Raw genomic sequence first — 21307 nt, 5'->3', positions numbered from 1 at the left:
ATTGGAGCAGTTGTAGATAGTCTTCCATTCTCCCTCATATGACTCTTGCCATAATTAAGTTTCTTGTAGTCTAATGGGCAGAGAATTTTTGGGTTTATTTCCCACTTGGTCTCTGGGGAGGGGAGATCTCACAACATGGCAGTGGGCTTCCATCTGAGCATGCAAGCAAGAAAGCAGTTGAGTGGAAGCAAGATGAAATTCAGATACATGTATTCTTTTTGAACTGTAATCTCAGAAGAAACATCCCATGTGTTTGGCCATATTGTAATTGTTGTAGGGAGTCACTAGATTCTACCCACATCCAAGGGAAGGGATTTAAGAAAGAGCATTAATAGAATTACTGATTAGACAAAAACTGAAATATGTATGCCCAATTAGAATGATATGAAAAAAAGGATGCCATTTATGAGTGTGATGAGAAAAGTGGGAAAGTAATATTTTAGAGAACAAAAATTTAATGGCACTTGTGTGCAGATGAATTAAAGGTGGAGATGCTGTTTATTGAGATGATTTAGAATGCTGGTGCTATAGTGATTATACAGCATCACATTTTAGTTTCTGCCAAAGTTTAGTATAGTGAATTGCCTTGCATATGGAAAACAAAGATTATTGGATTCATGGGGTTTATTTTTCTCACTGCAAAAGTAAATTCCTTTCAATGGATTGGATTTACACTAGGAATTTAATGGATCAGAAGGCTAGAAGGCATGCTTCCCCTTGGGTCAGTTTTCTTGCTTGCTAGCAACAATTGTTTTTCCTTGGCTTTTCCATCAAAGGAAAATGAACATGGTAATGTATTCTCCTTTCTCCTCTCCTATGGATTCAGTTGACTCCTAGCTTCTGGCTGATCCCCAGGGTTTCATCTCCATCTGAATCTAACTCTTATAAGGACTCTAGTAATCTGGATTTAAGCCCAACCTGAATCAGTATGGCCATACATTAACTAAAGTTAAATATTGAGATTTTATTCACAATAGGTCTACCAGAATATGGACTAAGAACAAAAATGTGGCAAAACTGGTGTATAGAATTCAACCCAATAAACACAGGAAAAGAGAGATGTGCTTTTTTATTTTCTCAATTCCCACTCACAAGATGTATATTCATGAAGAAATAAATTGAGAATAAATTCCAATTGAGGAATTTCAATGCACGGTTTTTGATCCATCTGTTATTCATAAAACTTATCAAGAAACATCAATTATGCTATATCTATTATTCTTGCACACATTATTCAATGATATATAATACATCCCTCTGAATGATACTAATAGTACAAGAAACAAAGCCATGCATTTCAACTCACAGGAATTCTTAGATTTTTATATAAAAATCTAATGGCACAAGGAGGAATAATGCTGGGTGTAATAATGTTTTCTTTCAGTATTTCTTTTAAGATAATGGATAACTTACCATTTTTAGGGTAGATAAAGGATACATATCTAGGGTAGATATGGGATACATTTCTGCTCTCAATGTGTAAGATTTTGACTAGAGAAACTAGAGAAACAGCCCCTGCTTTGTACCCAATTGTTGTAATTGTATAAATATTATATTACAATGTGTTGTCAGCTATCCAGCTTAAAACATAATATAAGATTAAATAATTTATTTGTTTATAAATGATCCTTAGAATAGGTGACCCCAATGAATATATCTTTATTTGATTGGTATTAACAATGTTTCTAAATTATTGAAAATCCTAAAGTGATGTCAGATAATCTAAATATGACTACAAATGAAGAAATAAGGCACTTGAAAGTTAGATAACATGTCCTAGCCACAGGTATGCTACCATACCCCAGAAGATGTGTGGCAGGAGCCATGACCTGATAGGGGACATGAAGAGAAAATTAAAACATGAGAGTTATGAAAAATTCTTTGACTCAAGAGCTATTCTTTGGTTTACAGATGTTTCATTTTCTATGCTTTCTTACCCACAAACCTGCAAGGGAGTCATAATTATTGAGGTAGGGATGTCCCCTTGAGGATCCTCCTCAGGGCTCTCTTGATGTCCTTGTTCCTCAGGCTGTAGATGGAGGGGTTCAACATGGGGATGACAAGGGTGTACATCACTGAGACAACTGCACTCTTTCTGGGTGAATGTGAGTAAGCTGAGCTCATGTACACTCCCATGCCTGTTCCATAATATAAGCAAACAACAGACAGGTGAGAGCCACAGGTGGTAAAGGCTTTATACTTTCCTCCTGAAGATGGGACTCTGAGAATGGAGGAAACAATTTGAGTATAAGAGAAAATGATCAGTGAGACTGGAATTCCACCAAAGATGGCAACAAAAAAATATGTTCAAATGTTACTGGAGGAAGTGTCCAAACAGGCAAGTTTGAGGAGTTGAGGAGGGTCACAGAAGAAATGAGGAATCTCCACATCTGAACAGAATATTAGCTGTGATACCATTAAGAAGTGCAGCTGGGAGTCCAAAAGGCTGATGATAAAAGACAACAGAAGCAGCACACCACACAGCTTGGGGTTCATGAAAACCTGGTGGAGGGGATGACAGATTGCCACAAACCTGTCATAGGCCATCACAGTCAGAATCAGGCTGTCCAAACATGCAAAAAGACTATAAAAGGAAAACTGAATCAGGCATCCTGTATAGGAGATGACTTCTCTGTGAGTGTGGATATCCATAAGCATCTTTGGGATGGTGCTGGATGTGAAACCAATGTCAGCCAAGGACAGGTTGAAGAGGAAGAAGTACATGGGGGTGTGCAGGTGGGAGTCATAGCTGGTGGTCATCATGATAAGTAGGTTCCCCAGAATGGTGACCAGGTACATAGACAAAAATAGCCTAAAAAGATGGGCTGTAGTTCTGGGTCAGCAGAGAGCCCTAAGAGCAGGAATTCTGAAACTTCGGTTAGATTCTGTGATTCCGTGAAGAAGAGACATATTTGGAAAAGAGATGAGGATTTTTTTATAAGGAAATAGAATACAAACACCCATCAGTGTGTCTTTTTTTCAGATTCAAGTATATATTAAATATTCATACTTGAGGAACACGCACCTTGTTACCTTCAGCAATACTTTTCAGTTGTTACAAACACATTCCTCTGAAAAGCCCTATTCATTGGTTTATTTGCTTTTCACCCATTTCTATATATACCACTATAGAGGTAGCAAGAAGGTAGAGTTGGAAAACTTCCATGGGTACAGTCAACTATTTGTTTCCTCCGTTGAAGAAATATCAGGGATAAGAAATATTCTTTTGCTTTAAGTACAAGAATGGTATAAAGGACATAAGAACATGGTCAAATGTATTTATTTTATTGAAATGCATTGAAATATATCTCCCTGATTTTCAGCAATGTATGAATACTTTAAATGAGGTTTGAAATAAGAGTCTGATTCCATTTTTAGATATTTGGCTCCTAACATCATTTCAGTCTCACTGTCAATGTTGCTTTCAGTCCCAAATATGGGGTAGGTGGTAAGATATCCTTCTGCTCTCCACCTTGACACTAGCCAGAGGCTTAAACAAGGCAAAAAAAAGTCCTAGCATGAGGACTTTGAGCCAAGTCTCTCACATTAACAATAGAAAAACTAATCCAACCACCTATCTTACTCCCTCAAGTCCATTTCAGACAAATTTCAGATGCCCAGTCTGCTTTACTCAAACAGCAACCTTATATAAGTAATAACCTTTCTTTACACTCTTGGGGTGTGTGTAAGCATGTGCATGGGTGCACACATTTTCAGTCTTGTCATCTGAACTAAATATTGTGTGACAGACCATCCAGAGAATTCAAAATCTTAAGAAATACCTAGACTGTATACTAAAGGCAAGAGTCTTTAATTCAACCAATATTTGAGTATTACTGAAAGATATTAAGTAAAATAATATGTAGAGAGTACTCAGTGCCATGGTTCTGTATTGTGTTTGAACTTCATAAATGCTCTTGGTTCTGTCAAAATATACAGAAGCCCAGGCTAAAGTCTAGGATGAGTAAAATCAGAAGTTCTATGTTGGAGGCCATTGGTGATTCTAATTTCCTCTAAATTTCCCTAGAAACCTGTCTGGAGTTTAGTAGATGTTCTATTAATTTTACCTATTATTATTATCATTATAACTCAAGTACCATATTAAAAATTAAAATTTTAAAAATATTTGATTCAAATGTTATACAGATTTAAATTGTTGCTAATAACATTGGACTTTCCTCCTATTCCTTCATTATCCGTTTTAGTTCCATCTGTCCTTCTTAGATGGCCACTGTTATGAATGAGCTTGATACATTTGCCTGGAATATTTCTAGAATTTTAGTATTGATTTAAATATTCATCATGACTTTTTCTTATAAATTTTCCAAATATTTTAGTATACATACCACAACCATAGCATTCTTGTTTACTAAAACATTGTGTTTTGTGTCTCTCTCTGCAATACACACCCCTAGTTAAAATCCAGCTTAACTGATACATGGTATTGCTTGGGGGAAGAACACCACTTTGTCAATTCCTTATTTCAACAATCTTCTCAAAATTACTCTTTTCCTCTCCATTCACACAACTAAGAATTTCCATATCATAAATGTTTGAAGGATACTTGTCTGACTACTAATAATCTATGCATGTTCAATTTTACTATTAATTGCCATTTATTTCATAACAAAAAAATCAAATTATTATTAATCACTTGCTCTTATTTTTAAGCTCTAGAATCAGAAATATACCTGATATTGTTCCTGTGATAGACACTTTGTCATCCCTTGAGATGAAATTTTCATATTCTTTAGGAAATATTTACAATATCAGACTCCAAACTGTGATGAAAAATTAAGTACAAATCCTAGAAAACCCTTAATGGTGCAATGTATTTATTGTTTAAATCCCTTTTAAACCTTAGCTCATTTGAATAATTTATAGATGAATTCACTCCCTGTTAAGAGGAGAAATCAGTGGTTTTTCTTGTGCTTGCTCATTGGTACCAAAGCATGTTTGAAGGGAAAGAAAACACTCTTTCATCTGTGGTGGAGGGAACATATCCCAAGCACCATAGTCAGAGAACCATATATGTGTCCCATATCTTTCATCCATTGAAAATGTTGGCACTTCATAAATATCCTGCCATGTTCTGTAATATTACATTTTATCACTATTTGAGAGCAGATTTATTAATAATACATATTTAACTACTTTTTATCAGGTGTGTATCAGAGTGGTTGAAACCTATCTTATTTCCAGAAATTGGAGCATGGACTGACTGGAAATCCTGAAATTTGACTCAGACCACACAATAAGATGTGATTTCCCCTTGTCCTCCTCAATTTAGTATTATTGCTTTAGTTTTATGAAAATTGCCAAATTTTTAAATAAGATAATATTGAAGAGACTATTAATAATAAGTTCCACACAAAAAATCATGACAAAGAACATTAAAGCATTATATATTTCTTGTCTCCCATCTTACTGCATCTTTCTAGAAGGAGTAAAAGAACAGGTACAAAACCATCCATTCTATGAGATCCTTAATATACACACATTTTCTCTGTGAACTAAAGTAATGTAATCAATATTTAACAGAGATAATTTTTTGTTTGCCTTTTACACCACACACTCTCTAGGCTCTGGAGATTCAGATGAATGGGATTAACTAATTTCCCTCCAACCACTCCTACTTGGAGAGACAACAAAAATGAAATTGCAGGCTGGATTAACAGGGGAGAATACTGTCCAGGTGTCTGTGTTTGGAGTTTCAGTACTGAGAATCAAACTTGGTTTCACCCATTCTACCCTGGCACTTGATAAAAATTAAATTACAATGACATGCTCATTTCCTCTTCCATAACATAGCAATAATCTTTGCTCATTTTGAGGGGTGATGCTTTTGCAAATGAAATGAGAGAAGCTATTTACACAACTGAGCTAAGAAATTCATACTAGGAAGCCCTCAATAAAGCTTTGTGATATTTTGGTTTCTGTTATCATACTTGTAATCACCATCAACATCCTCACCTTTGTGATAATTTTGGAGTGCTTATTGGACAGTTTAGATTGACCTATATTTGTTTTTGGTGGGAGATATTTCAAAGGATACTGGATCCACTGTTGGAGATAAGAAGAACTAGAGATGACTATTGAAATCCCCACTAGAATCAATAATATAAAGCCCATTAGTCTCTTAGCTGAAACTTTGGTTTCAGAGCCCAAGCATTGGATATCTCTTCTGCTTTCTCCTAGTGATAAGAACAATATGTCCTCCCATGTACCCTACTATATCCAATATCTGATATGAAACTCACTAAGCTGAGTGCTGTTTCTCCCAGGGCATGACCAGGGATTGTGGATCTATTGTCATTTCTTGGCCAGTTGAGTGATGAAGTTTGAGACTCTGTTCTCTGGTCTGGAAGGAGGACCTGCTCAGGCATGGGACTCCTTATGAGGACGATGACTCAGATGAGAGCCTGCTTTACTGGGACACACAATCTGAAGAACTGTAGGATATTGTAGATTGATATTTTATGTTGTTTGATGTTGACAGCTCTTTTCTCACAGATCATAATTAGACAAATCTTTGAGGACTTGTTAATGTCCTCATGATGAATGTAAAGGGATGGGGAGAAAAGTGAATTTTCTTCATAGGGTTTGATTCCATCATCAATTACACAGAATCTCTGCTGTTTCCCTGTATTCTAACTTCCAATTTAGGGGAATTTTAACATGAAATGAAGACTAATTTTTCCAATATAAAGAATGAATATATTAATTCTTAATAAATTTTATTATATCATTAAGTAATACATAAACACTCTCTACCCACTAAGCAACCCTCTAACATTTCCATTCTTCTCAGCCTCTGGTAACCTCTAATCTGTATATTTAATTTATTATTTATAGGTATTTCATAAAGTGAAACCATACAGTATTTATCCATAGTGTCTTGCTTATTTCACAAAGACTAATGGGTTTTAAATTTACTTTCAGTACCACAGTTATAGTATTACTGAAAAGTCATGCAAAAAGATCAGTCATCCCTTATATCCCTCCACATGCATACACTGTATTCCCCACAAACAATATTTTGCCTTATTGTGGTGTGGTGCCTTTATTAAATTGAAGAAACAATATTATAATTAGTATACCAGTAATTATATTATTTAGTTTACCTTAAGATTCACTCATTTTGCTGGACATTTTATTCCCTTTAAAAATTATGGTAACATGTAGAAAACATAAAATGTCCCTATTTAACCACTTTCAAATATACAATAGAATGGTGTCAATTACACTCATAACATTGTGCTAACTTCACCACCATCAGCTACCAAATTTTTTTCATCATTCCAAAGAGAAATTTTCTAACCAAATAAGCATTAATCCACATTCCCCACCCCATCTCTAGCTCTGGAACTTGTATTCTGGACTGTAAATATGACTTTGTATATTCTGATTATTTCATGTGAGTGAATATATACAATATTTGTCAATGACTTTTTGTCCAAAACAAGTTGCATTCAAGGTTCATCCATGATGAAGCACATATCAGAACATTATTTATTCACTTTAATGATATTAAATTTTATGTAGTGATAATATTTTGTTTATCCATTCACTTTTGATACACATTTGGTTTCTGTGATGGTAAGTTCATTTGTGAACTAGGTCAGGTTACTGTGCCCAGTTGTTTGGTCAAACAAGTACTGGCCTGATTTTTACTGTGAGGATATTTTGTGGACTTAAATCATCAGTAAGTTGATTGGATCTTTAGCTAATTGCATCAATAATCAACTGATGTGGTTGCCCTCAACCATGAGGGACATCTTATCCAATCAGTTGAAGGCTTCCTCAGCTACTCAGCTTCTTCTGGGGAATTCATGGAAAACTGTCACTAGAGTTCCCACCTTGCAACCTGTTCTATGGAATTTGGACTTGCTCATCCCCACAGTTGTGAGAGAGACAATTCTTATAGAAATTTCATATACATCTAATATATATTGTGTTGGTTATGTGTCCCTAAAGAACCTTGACTAATACAGTATTACCAGTAATACTCTCTTTTTGGCAATTGGGAATAATGCTGGTATGAATCTCAGTATACAGAGACCTTTTAGAGTTTGTGTTTTCAATATTTTGGGATATATTATTGGAGGTGGGATTGCATACTCACATGGCAATTATGTATTTTCTGTCTGAAGAAGGGCCAAGCTGTTTTTCACAATAGGTTCACAATTTACATTCCCTACAAAGGTGTTCCTATTCCTCCACATCCTCTCCAACATCCGTTATTTTCTGTTTTTTTTTAACATTATCTGTTCTGCTGGGTTTGAAAAGTTATGCCATTGTGATTTTGACTCACAGTTCCCTAATGGCTAATGAAGTCCAGAATATATTTATGTGCTTACTGAACAATTGTATATCAACTTTGGAGAAATGTTCTTCAAGTATTTTGTCCATTTTAAAATGAAATCATTTACCTTTTTGTTTCCAGGCTGTAAGTGTTGGTTATATATTGTATATATTAAACATATATTTGACATTTTTTCCAAATATTTTCCCCCAATTCTGTAAGTTATGTTTTTATTTTATTGATAAATCTTTGATGCATGTAACTTTTAGTATTGATGAAGACCATTTAAACATTTATTTTTTGTTTGCTCATGCTTTTGGATGAAAGTCTAAGAAATGATGGTCTAACACAACATACAGAAGGTTTTTCCCTATGTTTTATTCTAGGAGTTATGTATATTTTGTTCTTATATTTTGAGCATTGATTCATTTTGTGGTAATTTTTGTGTATGGTGTTGTAAGCTACTGTGGGAATGGCAAAGTCCAAACTTCCTAAGGCAAACAGCAAGCTGGAAACTTGGATGAAGGTTTTCAATGAATCCCTTAGCAAAAGTTGTCTGGCTGAAGTAAAGACAGACATTCTCTTTTCTGACTGCTGAAATCATCATTTCTCCTTTTAAACACTTCAACTGATTGGATGAGATATCTCTCATTGTTGAAGACAATCTCCTCAGTTGATTGTATATGCAATCACCATAGATGTAATCAACCTACTAATGTTTTAATTCATGAAGTGTCCTCAGAAAAACCACCAGACCAATGCTTGCTTGACCAAACAAAAGGGCACCATAATCCAGACAAGTTGACACTTGAACTTAACCAACAGAGAAACTGGGTATCATTCAATATATTAATCGAAAAACAAAATGTTATTTCAGAACATAGTGGAATATCATTGAACCAAAAATGTAATGAAGTTCTGATATGTGCTTCAACAAGGATTAACCTTGAAGAAATCTTGTTTTGTGAAATAAGTGATGGAGTTATATTGTATGGCTCACTCATATGATATAATTAGAATACACAAATTAATATTCAGAAACTAGAATATAGGTTCTGTAGGCCAGGGGTGGAGATGGAGGATAGGGAATTAATGCTTATTTGATACAAAGTTTCTCTTTGGAATGATGGAAAAATTTTGGTAATTGATGTTCATGATGGTAACACAATGTTGTGAATGTAATTAATACCACTGAAGTGTATATTTGAACATGGTTAAAAGGTTTATTTTAGGTTGCATGTATATTATCATATTCCTTTTTAAAGAAATGAAAACAGAATATCCAAAAAAAGAGTACACCCAAAGCTAAACAATAGATTACAGTTTAAATAATATAGTAATTTTAATATTTTTCATCAATTTAATGATCATACCAGAATAATGCAAAATTTTATTTAAAGTGAAAACTGCTTGTGTGTGTTTGTAAGTGACTCTTCTTTTTGCATGACTTTTTGCAATGCCATAAGTCCTCTAATAAAAGGAAATGAAAATCACATTATGCTCTGTGAATTGCATAAGGTACATAAGGAAAAATATTGTATGGTTTCAATTTATGGAATAAATATAAGTAGCAAAATCATGTAGATAGATAATAGAATAGAGGTTACAAGAGGCTGAAAAGTGTGGAGAAGTGGAAGGGTTGCTTGGTGTGTGTAGAGTGTTTCTAAGTTAGTTAATTTTATAATAACATTAATTTAAAATTGATACATTAATTCTTTTATTGTAAAAATTAATCAGCATTTCATATTAAAATTCCCATAATTTGGAAGGCAGAATTGATGGAGACAGCAAAGCTTCATTTAATTGAATAAGGGCTCTAAATCAATTAATAAAATTCATTTTTTTCTTCTTTCTGTAAATTTCACAATGCAGACATTACCAAGTCTTCAGTGATTGGGATTACTTGGACCAATTATTCTAATGACCTGTGAGAAATTACCCATCAAGGTCAGTCAACATAAGATACACAGTTGGGACCTACAACCCATCAGATTGTGAGTTCCAGTCAAGCAGGCCCTCTTTCTGCATAAGGAGCCCCATGCCTGATCATGTTTTCCTTCCAGGCCAGAATGCAGAGTCTCAACATTCATCAATTAGCTGGCCAACAAGGGGCAGTGGATCCACTCTTTGGTTGTACTCCAGGAGAAACACAGTTCAGCCCTGTGTGTTCCATAGGAGATACTGCATGTAGTAGTGTATACGGGAATACAGTATGTTCTGATTATTAGAATAAAGCAGAAGAGAAGGATAAATGGGTGGTCTCTGAAATGCAGTTTCAGCTCAAAGATTATAGACTTTATATTCTTGATTCTAGTAGAGATTTCATAACTGTCATTCCTAGCCCTTCTCTTTTCCATCATAGGTTTCCAGTATCTGTAGAAATACCCTCTACCAGAACAGAAATTGGTCACTCTAAAGTGTCCCTTAAACTCTCCAAAATTATCATGAAGATAGGATTATGAAAAGGAGGATGACAGTAACCAAAATAAAAGGAAGTGTTACTGAGGGATTCCTAGTGCAAGGCTCTGAGCTCAACCTTCTAAATACCTTCTATCATTTTATCTACATAATCATCTCCCAAATAAATGTTCAAATATTATTGCTATTTTGCAGATGAAAATGAGCATCTTAATTTAACTTAAATTTTAAGAAGCTCTAGTGGAGAAAGAAGTGAAGCCAGGAAGATGCCAGACACAGACATCTGGACAGTATTTCCCCTGGCAATCCAACCTGAAATTTCATTTCTTTGTATGTCAAGTAAGAGTTGTTGGAGGGAAATTAATAAGTCTCCTTCATCTAATTCCCCAAGGCCTATACAGGGCATGGTGTAATAAGTAACTGAATTTAAAAAAAACAACTTTGTTAACTATTGGTTACATTTCTTTAATTCACTGGACTAAAGAAGTTTAATAAAACAAAATATTGATTAGATTTCTTTAGTTCACTTGTTCAATGCATGGAGTAATAGACAACCCAAAATTTAAAAAAAAATGCTAAATATTGATTATAATTCTTTATATCACTGGAGAAAGCATATAGTCTGTCTCCCATACAGTAGTTGGCTTCTTCTCTGTGCTTTCACCCCTTCCAGGGAGTTGCACTAGGACTAGATACAGGAAAAAAATAGTGCTTTAATGTTCCTTGTTATGACTTTTGCATGGAACCTATTAGTCTTTATTTAGTAGGCTCTTCAACATTAAATTATTTTAAATATTTGTCAAATTTTAATAAAAATTAACTTATAATATGAAATGGAGGAGGATGTGGGGAAAGTACTCTTATTGTGTGGTCTGAGACACATTTTAGTATTTCCAGTATTTCCATGCTGTAATATATGGAGATAAAATAAGCTTCAGCCACTGTCACATACACTTGAAAAAAAGTAATTAAATATCTCTTGTGATAATATTTTAATTAATAAATCTGCTACTCAAATAGTCATAAAATCTAATACATAAAACATGGATATTTATGCAGTGCTAAAAATTCCAGGGGATGAAAGGTATGAGACTCATGTATTAGATCTTTTGCCCCTATGCTAGGTATATGTCCCTTTCACCTGAGATGATTTAGTGTTATTTTTTCTTCAAATCTGATTTAGTCTCAGATAGCAAATGTAGCCAAACCATCTATTTCTCTTCTCTACAGGAAGTATGTCCTTCTGTGAATTACCCAAAAGGTCCACTTTTTTAAAGGGCTTTTCATACAGTATATACAGGCCTCCATTGTGTTCTCCATGAGTAGTACCTCATTTTACAGTAGAGTTTGAAGTCTTAAAATGTAAATCTTTTCTGCACAATGTGGGAATTTCATGTGGAGCAATCACAAAATGACAATTACAAGAATGACATCAGATATATTTATGATTCTACAGCTTAACAGTAAGAGCAAGTGGTCAATTATGTGTGATTTTTCTGTTATGAAACAAACAGGCAATTAATAAAATTGAAAAATCTTAGATTATTACTGCCCATGGAAATATCCTTCATACATTTTTGTCATAGAAATTCTCAGTTGTATGAATGGAGAAAAGAAGAATTATGAAAGTATTGCTGAAATGTAGAAATTGACAAATAAAATGGTGTTAATCCCCAGGCAATGCCATGCATCTGTTAAACCAGACTATAACTAGTGGTGTGTGCCTTTTAGAGAGACATGAAATACACTGTTATAGTTAAGGAGAATGTTTGAAGTGATGTGTATAATAAAATTTGCCACTTAGGAAAATGTACAAGAAAACTATTTATGGATACTTAAATAAATTTTAACATAATAGAAACTATCAGGTAATTGTACCAGGCACATTCATGACAGGGGCTGTCTTAAAGGGACAGATTTGAGTAAAAGGGATAATGCAGGGGTAAAAGGAAAGTGAAATGTTTTTTACAACACTTTATATCTCTATAGCATTTGAAGCAAACATTTTTAAACATTTGTAATATGGTGCATTGGTGTTGATTCTAATAAGGTAAAATTAATAAAGCATTTGCTAAGTTTTTGACATTTTCATAAGGAAGTGTTTCTTAATTCTAGAGGTACTTTGACTCACCAATGGCCTCCAATGTAGAGCTTCTGATTTTGTTGATTCTAGACTGTAGTCTGGGCTTCTGTATATTTTAACAGAACCTTGGGTATTTATAAAGGTCAACCAGAATTCGGAATTACTGCACTGAGTACCCTCTATATTTTATTTTACTTTATTTCTTTTAACAATCCTCTAATGTGGGTTCAATTGTTACATATATAGAAATGTAAACTGGTTAAACACACTTGCCTTTAGTATAGAATCAAGTTTTGTGATTTTATGTGTTTCTTATGATTTTGAAGTGATGGGATCAATTAGCACATATATTTGATTCAGATGTCAAGACTGATGATGTTTAATCACAAACACACACATACACACACAAAGAGTATATGGAAAGTTTATTATCTAGATAAGGTGGCTCTTTGAGTATACCATGCTTGGTCTCCAAGTCTGGCCTGAATATGGCTTGAGAGGGCAAGATATGTTGTGCTTCCTTTGTCATTAGTTGTCAAGACCAGGTTCAGAGCCCTCATACTAGGAGTAGGGTACCTCATCACCTTCCCCATATGTGGGACAGAAAACAACATCCAAGGTGAAACTAAAATGCTGTTAGTAGTTGTTCTAGTTTGCTAATGCTGCCAGAATCCCAAACACCAGGGATACATTGGCTTTTATAAAAGGTGGTTTATTTGGTTACACAGTTACAGTCTTAGGGCCATAAAGTGTCCAAGGTAAGTCACCAACCATCGGGTACCTTCACTGGAGGATGGCCAGTGGTGTCTGGAAAATCTCTGTTAGCTGTGAAGGCATGTGGCTGGCATCTGCTCCAAAGTTCTGGGTTGAAAATGTCTTTTTTCCTGGATGTTCCTCTCTAGGATGCAGTTCCTCAAAAATGTCACTCTCAGTAGCTCTTGGAGCATTTGTCCTCTTTTAGCTTCTCCAGAGCAAGAGTCTGCTTTCAATGGCTATCTTCAAACTGTCTCTCATCTGCAGCTACTCTCTCAGCTTCTGTGCATTCTTCAAAGTGTCTCACTTGGCTGTAGCAAGCTCAGTCCTTCTGTCTGAGCTTATATAGTGCTCCAGTGAACTAATTCAGAACCATCCTGAATGGGCAGGGCCACATCTTCATGGAAATCATCCAGAGTTATCACCCACAGTTGGGTGTGGTGCATTTCCATGGAAACAACCTAATCCAAATGTTCCAACTTAATCCCCACTAATATATCTGTCCCCACAAGATTGCATCAAAGAACATGGCTTTTTCTGGGGGACATAATATATACAAATGGGTACATTTCACCTCCTGGATCCCAGAAAAACATGATCTTTCCATACACGAAATACATTCATCCCATCACAATATCACAGAAACTTAAATCATTTCCGAAACAATAGTTAAGTACAAGATCGATTACAGGCATGGTTGGTCCTAAGGCATAATTCCCCTCTGGCTCTGTACCTGTGAAATGTAGAACAGGTTATCTGCTTCCAATATACAAAGGAGGGACAGTCATATGGTAAAGATTCCCATTGCCATAAGAGGAAACTGAAAGCAAAACTGGGTTTAAGGGACCAAAACAATTCCTAAAACCCACAGGATAAATTCCATTAGATTTCAAAGTCTGACAGTCATTTACAGAATTATATTGCATCCTTGGGACCTGAGAGATCAGGAGTCTAATCCTTCCTAAGGGCCTTTGCAGCAGCTCTTTCCTCTCCCAATGCTGGGGTGAGTGTTCCAACATATCCACACATTGGGGAGACCACCTTCTTGGCCCCACCCTCTTCAAACATTGGGACAGTACCCAGATTCCCTTCCATGTCCAGGGCACATGCTCAACTCCTTCAGAACAGTGTGGTGATGGCTAGGCTCTCCCCAGTTCCCTAGGAATGTGCTCCACCCTCTTTGAGGCCTGAGGTGGCAACACCTTTCCAGAACATTGATGTGGAGAGCCCACCCTTGACCTCCGGGGCAAACTCACCCTTTCCATGTGTGTGGGCCACTCTGCTCTTCCAGCCTGAAACCTCTTGATTCCAGACCTTAGCCTCCATGGCTCTATCTTTGATGAAATTTTTCCTTCAATTTGCTCCTTGTCTGTCTCCTCCAGTCCCAACCAGCTGTGGCTGTGTCTGTAAAGAGCTCAAAAAAATTCTGTTGGCTTCACATGAAGCACACAGGGGTCAAATCTGTCAGACAATAGGACTTTCCACAAATCCTTTCTGCTTAACTCCTTCTCTAATCTTGGCTTTTACTTAAATGGCAACTGGGTTCCATGTTTGGTTACATCCTCATTTTGGGCTGTAGCTTCTGGAGTTTCACCCCTTGGAAGCCCAGAGTGTTTTAGGCCATCAATTTCTGGTTCCTTTGGAACCAAGAGTTCATTTCTCAGCTTATCTCTGTCCTCTTGCATTTTACTATAAGCTTCATGTAAAAGCCAGGATACTTCTATATTTTGCTTGGAGATCTCATCAGCTAAATATTCCAGACTGTCCCTTTCAAATTCTGCCTTCCATCCTATTGCAGGATTCAATTTTGCCAAATTCTCTACCACTTTAATACAAGGATTGCCTTGCTTTCAGTTTCCAACAATCTGTTCATCATTTCTGCTCAAGGCCTCATCAGAAGTATCTTTAAATTCTGTATTTCCACAGTCTCTTCAAAGCAGTTTAGGCCTTTTCTATCAAGCTCCTCACAATTCTTCCAGAATCTTCCCCTTATCCATTTAAAAAGCCATTCCAACATGTTTGGTATTTGCAATCTCAGCAGCACCAACACATACTTCCAGTACCAAAATCTGTCCTAGTTTGCTTATGCTGCTGGAATGCAAAACACCAGAGATGGATTGGCTTTTATAAAAGAGCATTTATTTTGTTACACAGTGACAGTCTTAGCGCCATGAAGTGTCCAAGATAAGTCATCAACAATTAGGTGTCTTCACTGGAGGATGGATAATGGTGTCTGGAAAACCTCTGTTAGATTTGAAGGCATGTGGCTGATATCTGCTCCAAAGTTCTGAGTTCAAAGTGGTTTTCTACCAGGATATTCCTCTCTAGGATGCAGTTCCTCATAAATGTCACTCCCAGTTGCTCTTGGGGCATTTGTCCTCTCTTAGCTTCTCCAGAGCAAGAGTCTGCTTTCAATGGCCATCTTCAAACTGTCTCTCATCTGCATCTACTCTCTCAGCTTCTGTGCATTCTTCAAAGTGTCCCACTTGGCTGTAGCAAGCTTGATCCTTCAGTCTGAGCTTATATAGTGCTCCAGTGGCCTAACTCAGACCCACCCTGAATGGGCAGGACCACACCTTCATGGAAATCATCCAATAAGGGTTATCACTAACATTTGGGTGGGGCACATTTCCATGGAAACAACCAAATCCAAACATTCCATCTTTGTCCCCACTAATATATCTTCCCCCATAAGATTGCATCAAACAACATGGCTTTTTCTGGGGAGCATAATATATACAACTGGTACAGTAGTCAAGGATCCAAAAACTGGAATCAGACTCCTTGTTACATAGCTCATATAAGGTATTCATAAATAGTCCAAAACCAGAAGGATTTATTTCAGTGCATTTTAGGAGAATAAAATATATTGATTGTATTCTTATGTCCTTTAATTAGACCATTTTTTTTTTCCTAAAAAACATAAGAATACTTCTTATCCCCTATGTTTCTTCAGTTAAGGAAACAATCATTTCACTGTGCTCATGCATTGTATTCAGTTCAATGTCCATAATCCTAGAGCCTCCATAGTGGGTGTCTAGAGAAACAAGTGAAAATCAAATAAATAAATGAAAAAACGATCCAAAGAAGAATGGGTTTGCAACAAACTGAAGAGTATTACTTAAGGTATTACTGTGCTCCTTATGAATACTTTATACTTTAATTACTTGTCTGAAATGAAGACACTTGGGTGCCTGTGTACTATTCCCTTATAAAATAATCCTGTTTTCTTTCCCAAAATATGCCTTTATTTCATGAAATCACAGAATCTAGCCAGTGTCTAAGAATTCCTCCTCTTATGTGTTCTCAGCTGATCTAGAGATACAAGCCCTCCTATTAGGGCTCCTTTTGTCCATGTACCTTGTCACCATGCTGGGGAACCTACTTACAATGATGACTGTCAGCTCTGACTCCCACCTCCAAACCCTCATGTACTTCTTCCTTTTCAACCTGTCCTTAGCTGACATTGGCTTCACATGTACCAAAGTCCCAAAGATGCTTACAGATATCCACAATCACTGAGGAGCCATCTCCTATACAGGCTGCCAGATACACTTGTTCTATTTTAGTCTTTTTGGATGTTTGGACAGTCTGATTCTGACTGTGATGGTCTATGACAGGTTTGCAGCAATTTGTCACCCCCTCCACTATTCAGTTATTGTGAAACACAAGCTGTGTGGCCTACTGGTTGTACTGTATTTTATCATCAGCCTTTTGGACTCCCAGGTGCACTCCTTAATGATGCCACACCTAATGTTCTGTTCACATGTGGAAATCACTCATTTTTTCTGTGATCCTTCTCAATTCCTCAAAAATGCCTGTTATGATACCTCCTTTAGTAAAATATTATTATATTTTATTGTCATCTTTGGTGGAGTTCCAGTCTCATTGATCATTTTCTCTTATACTCAAATAGTTTCATCAATTCTGAGAGTACCATCTTCAGGAGGGAAGTACAAAGCCTTTACCACCTGTGACTCTCACCTGTCCATTGTTTGCTTATTTTATGGAACAGGCCTGGGAGTGTACCTGAGTTCAGCTCACTGACATTCACCCAGGAAGAGTGTGGTGTCCTAAGTGATGTGTATGCTTCTCATCCCCAAGCTGAATCCCTACATCTCCAGCCTGAGGAACAGGGACATCAAGAGGGCCCTGAGGAGAATCCTCAAGGGAACACCCCCATTCAAATTAGGGTGAGGATTGTGTAAAATGACAGCCTCCCTCACACTGTGATAGGTACAACAGAACAATAATGACTCAGACAAGTCCAGATGGAAAGGAAGACAGAATGTTTACTGGGGCTTACATGGGTTCCTCACCCTGGCAGTGGGAGGAGAGTCAGCAGTTCTTTGCTACGATGGTCTGCACTGACCAGAGGAGATGGCAATGTTTTGTAAGATTAGAACAATGGGAAATGTGTTTGAGGTACTGGTGCAGTGTGGTTTGCTGTGTATATTCAGATTAAGGATTACAGGTTGGCCTATTAAGCTTCTACAACATTTCATGTTTTCCTCCTTGGCATAAATCTTGATGGTGGGCCTGTTTATCTTACTGGGCATAGATTCTGACAACACTGCTGTTTTCCTTAAGCTAAGACTTACTTTTTTACAAATAGGAGAACTTCTTTTCTCTAGGGTCCATGGGAAAGGTTGAGTTGGGGCATAATATAAAAGTTCATGCATGTTCCAATCCACCACCTATCTCCAAGATTACAATTATTCTGCCACCTTCTCTGCATAAGTCCCTGAGGATGGGAATGGGACAGCACAAGTTTACAGCTGGTAATATTAAAAATGAGATAAATACTATAATATGAATAGCAACAAGATAGACAACTAATACAGAGAAGACACTAGCAAGAAGTGTATAACTCTAATGTAAGGGTAAAGATGTGAGCCATGAAGACATAAGAGTCAATAAATCCCAGTTTTTGAATGTTATTAATAGAAGCTTGCACTTGTGCTAAAGTATCAGTAATATTGTCTTGATTATCTGTTGTATAAGTGCAACAAGCAGTGCCAACCATGGTACAAATGCCACCTTGGGCAGTGGTAATCATATCTAAAGCCATGCAATTTTGCAAAACAACCTTTCTCATCTGGTTTCATCATTTGAAAGGCTTATACTATATTTGCTATCCTTATGTGCAAGATCAGTGAAAATACGTAAAGCTCTCACTTGTTTTAGGACATCTAAAACTTCAGCACCAGAGAGAAAAATATTAAATTTACCCTTCCTACTGTGCCAGAGAGTATTTTATCCTTAGGCCTAAAAGATTTTGTGACATGGAAAGATATGGGGGTTCATTTTCACAAAATTTTATGAATGCTCCTTGGCAAAAGGATGCCTTAAGGTATATTTGCTTGTCCAATTGTAAGGGAGGTATGGCCAAAAGGTTGTTTCATGTAACTAACCAGAACCTGGGGAAGCATTATGTCTTCCAATACACAAGGGAGTTCTGGTGGTTATATCATATTCAGCAACTTACTAGGTTAAGCCGTCCCAAACAGATGTTGTGGGTGGCTGAGTCTTATTTAAATTTTCTGTGACAATAGAAATAACATGTTGAACAGGGAGAGAATTGTTATACAGAGAATTAGAATTAGGCAGTTGCCACCTTGGGGAACATGGGTGATTGACAGCTATTACTCAATTAATTGAGTTAACTAAAGAAACGGAAGAATATTCCAAAGGAGGCCACATCTACTTGAAGCTGGTTTGTATTTGTGGACTCAATAGTCAGTCTGGTTGTGGAATGGCACCGTGGCCACAATCCAAACAAGGAATACAGATGAATTTAGATAAGTCTGTAAAGAAGCCTAGGGGCTCAAACACAAATGTTTAGTGGGTACCCAAAATGGGAATATCTTCTCCTGTGAGCAAAATTACCATAGAACTTTCTCCTATAGGGCCTAGGATATCTGCCACTACTGGGCTAGTGTTATGCTTGCAACACCATACATACTGTCCCTCTGTAGGAGCAGGCATTAGTGCCAATTACATCTCTTTAAGTTCTAGCCACATCACTCTGGCAATCATAGCTCCGGGAGGTATGTTCATTGTACAGTTGTTGCATCACAGCATTGTTGGTCTCCTGGAAAAGAGGATGGTGGCTTAAGCACTCTATCAGCCTGCTGCATAGCACCCTCAGGCATTATGAAACAAAACCAATTGGAAAGTACGGTCTATTGAAAATCCAGTGAAATCAAGCCATTTACATCTGGCAGAGTCATAGATGTCTTCAGTAAGAGCATGTACCCATCTACTTCTGGAGCTTGTCCAGGTGATGTCACTGAAATCTTTTAGTTTAGGGACCACAGAAAAGGCTCTAGCAAATAACTTAAATGAGGAGAGACCATGTGCTGTATTTGGAGCTTAGTTTAAATATGCCAGCATGTTAGTTAAAACAGAGGATTTTTTTCACATTTTTTCCAGGGTTATGTTAGTTATCAGGTAGAATATGATTTATATACTTGCTTTTCTTCATTTTAAAAGTCTCTTTTCTTTGTTAAAGATGATGTTCTGACTTGTGGCTGGCTGCAAGCATTTTCAGAGAAGCATCAGAGTAAAACAATGTAACTGACAATAAAATTTGGTTGTTTCTGTGACATATAATTTCATTAAAATAATTTAAACCATGACTAGCAGCACTATGTTCTCTAATACTATGCACTTGTATAACTAACAGAAGATTAGGAAACCTCTTTTTAATTTCTATAACATTTTCTAAATATTTATTATACAACTTACAACCTACCAAGGGAATTGAACTATTTTTAATACTTCATCTTTTACAGGGTGAAAGAATAAATTTTTTTATGACAAGAGGTCCCCTGGAAAATCTTAAAGACAGTTTGAAATAAAAGACATTCTTTAGGGTTAGGGTTTGACCTTCAGATGAATATCATTTTAACCAGGAAGTTAATGCCTGTTTGAAACAGTGGTATACAATCTTTTAAAAAGAATTAATGGCACATATAGATATTGTCCCCTAAAAATGAGAAAATAGTGATTAATGCATGAAGGTATTTTGTTTTTACAGTTTTGTTAAATCCTTTAGGGACCTATTAGCATTATGTATATTCCCACTACTATAGGCACAAGCTTCCCAATCAATCTTTAACTGTTATTAAATTAGAGTCTTTGAAAGGGATTCCTAATGCTTTTGCCACTTGCTACCCTGTGGCTGATACCCTGTGGCTATGCCCATTCTTTTTATGTAATCACAGGGTTTGGGACATATTTGGCATACAGTGGCCAAGTCATCTCCTTTTTGATTCCCAGGAGGAGAAGTTTTTCCCACTTCAATTAATTCCCCAGAAAAGTATTCTGTCACAACCATAGTTTCATTTACTGGCCAAACTGTGCTGATAAAGTGATTTTGAACTGGTCTGACATTTTGCACTTTTGCCAATTCTTCAATTGCATTGGTTATTTCCTGATGTCCTCCCAGGGATTCCAGATTTTTGGAGCCCAACCTGTATTTTTTTTTGTTATTGTTTTGTTTTCTTTGTTTTGTTGTGTTTTTTTTTTAGTTAAAGTAGCTCTAACATTTGGCTGGGTCTTTTTTCTGACCTCCTAATTTTAAAAACTGACAGGCTAGCACGTATATATCACCATATATTTTATCTAATTGCTCTAAAAGGCCTGTCACTAAAGCAGAGGTGGAAGTCACATATTTCTTTCTAACTGTAGCTCTTCCTTAAACTTGCAGATTTCTCTGTCTTTCTTGAAACTTTGCTAAAGAT

General features: G+C 36.4%; 2 pseudogenes; one reads left to right on the top strand and one right to left on the bottom strand.

Moving 5' to 3' along the window:
* Positions 1 to 1962: 1962 nt before the first annotated feature.
* Positions 1963 to 2894, bottom strand: LOC119525521 (annotated as a pseudogene).
* A 14058-nt stretch (positions 2895 to 16952) lies between these two features.
* On the top strand, positions 16953 to 17756 carry LOC119525520 (annotated as a pseudogene).
* Positions 17757 to 21307: the final 3551 nt, after the last annotated feature.

This window comes from Choloepus didactylus, assembly GCF_015220235.1.
Source record: "Choloepus didactylus isolate mChoDid1 chromosome 25 unlocalized genomic scaffold, mChoDid1.pri SUPER_25_unloc2, whole genome shotgun sequence".
NCBI lineage: Eukaryota > Metazoa > Chordata > Mammalia > Pilosa > Megalonychidae > Choloepus > Choloepus didactylus.
The sequence above is the reverse complement of the archived record's forward strand: the minus strand, read 5'-3'. Positions and strand labels throughout refer to the sequence as shown.